Source organism: Rhododendron vialii, chromosome 11a (assembly GCF_030253575.1).
Source record: "Rhododendron vialii isolate Sample 1 chromosome 11a, ASM3025357v1".
NCBI classification, from domain to species: domain Eukaryota; kingdom Viridiplantae; phylum Streptophyta; class Magnoliopsida; order Ericales; family Ericaceae; genus Rhododendron; species Rhododendron vialii.
This window is the reverse complement of record NC_080567.1, coordinates 12,233,613-12,240,264: the sequence shown is the minus strand read 5'-3', so window position 1 is coordinate 12,240,264 and position 6,652 is coordinate 12,233,613. Positions and strand designations below refer to the sequence as shown.

The following is a 6,652-nucleotide window of genomic DNA, read 5'->3' as shown; positions in this document are numbered from 1 at the left end:
GTTTTGTTATTTAATTATGTTAAGTAGATTTTTGCTTGCTCTTATCTCTCTAGATATGTGTAACATCCTTTTATCTTTGAGGTGCTTTAAAGTTAAATTTAATAACTTAAAGGACTAAAGTGCAATTTGTTTTTAAATTGTGCATGTGTGTCGTGTGTGTGTGCTGATGTGTTGGGTGTGTGTGGGTTTCTTTAAAACAAAGAAAAGAAAAAAAAAAAAAAAAGGAACAAACCCATCAGGAGGTTTTCAAAGAGAGAGAGAGAGAGAGAGAGAGAGAGAGAGCGCAACGGTGGAGGGAGAAGAAGGAGAAGAAGGAAGGAAGAGGGAATTAGGATTAGAACTTGAATTGAAGACCTTATTTGGTAATTCATGCTTTCCTGTACTTAAATCTATGATTTTATTGTTCAATTTCATACTTGGCATATTGCTAGCTCTGAATTGAAGCCATGAGAGAGGGTTTTGAGGTTGGAATTGGTTTAATTTCAGAAAAATTCGTGGTCTATTATGAATATGCATAACTGTGTTGAACCAAGTTGAAACTGTCCTGTTTTTGACGAATTTATTCAAGGTACATAAAAATCTTCTAAATTCTTGAAAACAATCCTGAAGGTTCATCTTTGAGTCTATTGCATCGTGTTAAATTTTCAGAAAATAACTCGAAGTGGTTTGGCCTACAAAATTCGTGGACTGAGCTGGTGTCTGATTCGCGTCTGTGCAGACAGCACAGACACGTGTTGGAAAAACGGGCATAACTTCTTGCTCGGGTATTGGTTTTACGCACCGTTTCTTGATTCCGAAACTAGACTTGTATATCTTTCTGAATCTGTAAAGATTGTACCTTAGTTTGGTCTGAGTAAAATCAGTTTTGGTTCCAAAGTTAATAGTTTGGTGATTCTGAAATTCTGGGCAGGTTTTGTAGTTGTGTTCTTAATCAATTTTGTCAAAGTTAAATGTACTTATTGACTATGGGTTCTCATGAGTCTTAAACATTGATCAGTTGGTGAAGTTTTGGTGTTGAAATTATTGGAAAAGATTGAGAATATGATTTTTAATGAGTATTCGATCGCAGACTGTTCTGCTGGAATTGTGATTTCTGTTTCCGACGTGTAACTTCATTTGAGCATATCTTAGTCATTCGGAGTCCAATTTGGGCAAATTTTACATCTAGATTGATGTACTAGAAATCTTCTTGCTATTGGTGGTGGTTTTGTAGTATTCTTTGAAACCTATAGAGAGGTATGGCCAGAATACGATAGACTGTCTGGCTGAATTTTGGTGTTTCTAACACATAATTCGTTTGGTGGTTCTTCTATATAGTGTGTTTGTGAAATTCTCGGTTTTGGGTGCGAATTGGTGAATTTTGCTTATGTTTGGCATTTGTTATGTAGTCGAGTTGATGCAGAACATTATTAATGCATTTGTTAAAGCCTTTCAAGTATGTCTATACTAAAATGTTTGGCTTGTGGATAGGTGACGAATCGGTGAATCAAGGAGCACCGAAATCATAAGTTGTTCTTTCTTTTGGAGTACAAGGTGAGTGTTTGATTCATAGATGTTGTTCTATATTGAATTGAACTTGATTGTTGGCTTAGTGCCCGGTGATTGGCTTTATGCCAAAAGGCTTTTATGCCTTAAATTATTGGCTGTGTGCCCGGTGATTGGCTTTATGCCTTAAACTATTGGCTGTGTGCCCGGTGATTGGCTTAATGCCAAAGGCTTTATGCCTTAAATTATTGGTTGTGTACCCGGTGTTGCTTTTAATTGCTTGGTTCACTGTTTGACTGGTTGAGATATATCTTTTAGCTGTACCTTTAATATGGAATTGCATCCATGTCTCATAAACACTCATGGATTCCATTTTGGAATCCAGTTTTGCAGGTGTTGTAGATATCCACTGCTAATTATCGTGGGGTTGTACGCTCGCTTAGGGTAGCATGTCGGGAAGGCTGGACTAGTTTGGCAAGATTTTGTAGATAGGGATGTAGTGCAGCCTATGTTTATATTTGGTTTATTGTATAGCTTAATGTTTTCTTAAGACTTCCGCTGTGTTTGTAAGAATGTTAAGTTTTGCGTTATCAATAAAATGGTTGTTGGTTAACTTAATTGCTAGAACTTGAGTTATAGAAATGGGTTGGTGGTTGATGTTATACCCTCACGTCGGTTTGGGCTCATTTGAGTGCTGGCTCGGGGTGGGGTGTGACAATATGGGTGAGTAGTTTTCCAAGGTTAGGTCATGGGGTGATTAGTACCTCATGGCTCAAGTAGAATTGCGTTTTTCACCATAAAGTTTAAACCTTTGGTTTCGATCATTGATGTGGGGTTCGGGTTTATTTGTCAAATCGCTAAGGTGTTAATCTCCTTAATCGTGTGTAGGTAGGAGCATCGCCTACCTACCACACATGATACTTGGAGCTCTGTTGCACGAGGCATTTGCTAATTAAATTCTAGAGCTAGCTTGATAATCAAACCATTCTATTTTCCGATTTGGGAACCTTGATTGTGTATCCTGAATCGTGTAATCGGGTGAGAAATGCAGTTTAATTTGAGTCGTGAGTGTTAGTAATTCCTAGACCTAACCTCCCTTTTATCTTAGTTTATTCACTTTTCAATTTAGCCCCTTTTACTTTCCACTACAAACGTAAAACTCAGTTGGCTGCCTAAAGGCCGAAAGCCCTTACTTGCATCTACAAATCCAGCAAAGCCGTATTAATTTTTCCCTTGGGTACGATCCCGGATTTCCGGATTATCATGCTTCAACTGACGTATTAGGCCCTAGGCTTGGGGCATTATCGCTTATATCGGAGCGAACGAAGCATTTTTGGCGCCGTTGCCGGGGATTTCTTATTATGGCTTTCTTGGAGGTTCGACAAACCACTGTAAGTATCCCGCTTTCGTCTAGTAGGAGTATAGTAGTTTATGTGTTAGTAGTTCGTATTTAGTTTGGTGGATACCTCTAACTTGGTTATACTAAACTTGAGGTGTAACGAAGCCAGGCTAAATATCGAGTTTGTTTTTAGTTAGTGTAGTAATTAATTTAGTTAGTTAGTTTAAATTTGATTGCATTGCTTAGCCGAGGTGGTGGCATAACCCCTCGCATATTCTGTTTGTTGAGTTGAGGTGGCGGCATTGCCCTTCCTGTCTGGTAGTTTGTTGGTAGTTAGTTAGTATTTGTGCTAGTGTATGCCTGTTTACCGAAGCCCAATTTTCAATCGGCTTCATCGTTCTTCTTCACCGCCAAGAATCTGTAGCATTGCCAGAGCGTATCCTGCCCACTCTCTGCCTCGCAAATTAAATCGCAATCGCAAAGGCCCAATGGCCGAACAAGTTCCAGTTCATACTCTACGTGATTATCTGAATCCAGAACGGGCTCCTCAAGTATCTCCTAGCGTTATTCCAACTCCGACCGCTGGGAATACATTTGAATTCAAGGTTGAGTATCTTCGGATAGTTCCAGAATTTCGGGGGCGAGAATTGGAGGATCCTTATTTGCATATCCGGGAGTTCGAGAATATTCTACACTCTTTTGTTACAGTTCCAGGGCAACTTGATCAAGCTCGCCTGAAGTTGTTCCCATTCATTCTCAAAGACAAGGCGAAACAATGGTTCAATTCTTTGAAGCCTCAATCTTTGCGCAACTAGGGAGAAGTCCAGGATGCTTTCACCACTAAATTCTTTCCAGCAAGCAGGATGAAGTTACTTATCGATCAGATTCAATGTTTCAAGCAAAGGGATGGGGAGACTTACCACAAGTATTAGGAGCGATACAAGGACTTGCTTATGTCGGTTCCTCATCACAACCTTCCGTTGTATCTCAGAGTCAACTATTTCTACACAGGGTGTTCTCAAGAGAGTAAACAGCTTCTGGATACTATGGGTGGAGGTGATTTTATGGGGAAGACACCGGAGGATGCTTGGGATTACTATGAGTCACTAGCTGAGAAGACCTAGTCTTGGCAGTTTGCAGATCCAGGAGATAGAGCGATGTTCAATCAAGGTCCTACAGGTTCAGGAAAATTCTCTATTGCGGAGCATACAGCTTTTGAAACTCGTTTGGAGGAGATTGCTCGGAAACTTGACAAGTTGGAATTAAAGAGTGCTCAATCTCAAGAAGTGAAAGTAGTGCGTCAAGTGGAGGAAGTTTGTGTTATTTGTGAGATTGTGGGCCATTCTACCGAAGCGTGCCCCAATGTTCCTGCCTTGAAGAATGTGATTAATGGGATTGCTCCTGAAGAAGTACATGCAGTGCAACGTTTTGACCCTTATTCTCAATCTTATAATCCGGGGACAAGGCAACATCCAGCTTTCCATTAGAATCAATCTAATGAGGGGAATTCTTCTCAAGTTCCACCCCCCGCTCCTCAATTACCTTGGAAACAACCTCAGAATGCTTTCCGGTTCCCTCAAGCTCAAGGTCCGCCTGGTTTTGCTCCTTCTGCTCCATTCCCACATGCAAACCAATTTCAGCAACAACCTGCCCAGTTCCACCAACAACCACCAAAGCGTTCTTGGGAAGATCAATTCAGTGCTCTATTGCAAGGTCAAACAGCTATCAATGAGCAACAAACTCAAATGATGAATGATATCAGAAACCAGTTGGGCAAGTTGACAACTACGGTGGGTTTGTTACAACAAGAGAAAGGGAAGTTTCCTACTCAACCTCAACCTAATCCGCAACCGAATTCTAATCCGACTTCTCAAGGTCTTCACTTTGCTAGCTCTTCAGTGACTTTCCCCGAGCAAGCAAAGGCTATTATTTCTCTTTGAAGTGGCAAGACGGTGGATAACCAAGTAGTGATGCCTTTGGAGCCTACCTTATTACCTTCTCCTATCGAACGTTCAATTCCAATCATTGGGGAATCTCCCAAGGAAACAAGCAAGGAAACTCTAGAAGAAGAAGGAAAGAATAAAGGCAAAGACAAGGAAAGTGTATTGGAACCGCAAGTTATTCCAACACCGGCTCTGTATCCCAACCGTTTGAGGGCTTTGGCGAAACCAAATTTGAATGCAGAGTTGCATGAGTTATTCAATCAAGTGAAGATTAACATTCCTCTTATGGATGCAATTAAGCAGATTCCGTCATATGCCAAGTTTCTTAAAGATCTATGCACTCGGAAGCGCAAGCTTAATGTTCAAAAGAAGATATTCCTTACTGAGCAAGTGAGTTCCATCATCCAGACGAATATCGCGCCTAAGTACAAGGATCCGGGGAACCCTACTATCGCTGTCACAATTGGAGGGAAGCGTATCGAACAAGCCTTACTCGATATTGGTGCTAGCGTTAATCTACTTCCATACTCTGTTTATCAAGAACTTGGTTTTGGGGAGATGAAGCCTACTCGTGTCACACTCCAATTAGCCAATCGAAGTGTTCGTGTACCAAGGGGAGTAGTGGAAGATGTTCTAGTGCAAGTTGATCAGTTTGTCTATCCGTTGGATTTTGTGATTCTCGATACAAATCCGACCGACCCTTCTGCTGCTTCTACTCCAGTGATTCTTGGAAGACCCTTCTTGGCCACGGCGGATGCAGTTATCAACTGTCAAAATGGACTTCTCAATATGACCTTCGGTAACATGAAGATGGAGGTCAATGTTTTTAATGTGGGTAGTCAAATGGGAGATGACGAGTACGTGAATGAAGTGAGCCTTATCGATACTCTTGTGGAAGAACACGTGGATGAGTTGCTTTTCAGTGATCCTTTGGAAGTTGCTCTTACAGCCGAAGAGGTCGAATTTCTCGAGTCTTCTGAAGTGAGTTATTTGAGTTCATTGCTTGATGAAGAAGATGAAGCTTGCGCTATAAATTCTTGGACTCCAAAGTTTGAAGAGTTTGAGGAGCTACCACCAATTGAGAAGAAGGTTCTCCCATCTAGTGTTGAACCACCGAAACTGGAGTTGAAACCCCTACCTGATACTTTGAAGTACGTTTTTCTTGGAGACAACAAGACTTATCTTGTGGTTATTTCCTCCTCTCTTGGGAATCTCCAAGAGATGAAGTTGATCAATTCACTATGCAGGCACATGAAGGCTATAGGATGGACAATTGCAGATATCAAAGGAATTGATGCTACTCTTTGCTCTCACCATATTGCTTTGGAGGATAATGTCAAGCCATCTCGCCAACCTCAACGTCGCTTGAACCCGATTATGAAGGATGTAGTTCGTGCTGAAGTTTTGAAGCTTTTGGATGTTGGGATCATATATCCTATCGCCGATAGCAAATGGGTGAGCCCAATTCAAGTTGTACCAAAGAAATCTGGAGTTACAGTGGTGAGAAATGAGGAGAATGAGCTTGTGCCTACTCGTGTTCAGACTGGATGGAGAGTTTGTATTGATTATCGGAAGCTCAACGCAAGTACCAGAAAGGATCACTTTCCCTTACCATTTATCGATCAGATTTTGGAAAGGATAGCCGGCCATGCATTCTATTGTTTCTTAGATGGTTATTCCGGTTACAATCAAATTGAAGTTGCTTTAGAGGATCAAGAGAAAACGACATTCACTTGCCCCTTCGGAACGTTCGCTTATCGTCGTATGCCTTTCGGGTTGAGCAATGCTCCGGGGACTTTTTCACGATGCATGATGGGGATTTTTAGTGATATGGTTGAGAAGATAGTAGAGGTTTTCATGGATGATTTCTCTATTTTTGGCGATT

At 41.1% G+C, this 6,652-nt stretch overlaps 1 long non-coding RNA gene across 1 annotated transcript; it reads left to right on the top strand.

Moving 5' to 3' along the window:
- Window positions 1-223: 223 nt before the first annotated feature.
- On the top strand, window positions 224-2,100 carry LOC131308246 (uncharacterized). The gene is made up of 3 exons (XR_009194392.1): window positions 224-362; window positions 1,471-1,533; window positions 1,871-2,100. It is a non-coding gene; the product is annotated as an uncharacterized LOC131308246 (long non-coding RNA).
- The last annotated feature ends 4,552 nt before the right edge of the window (window positions 2,101-6,652 follow it).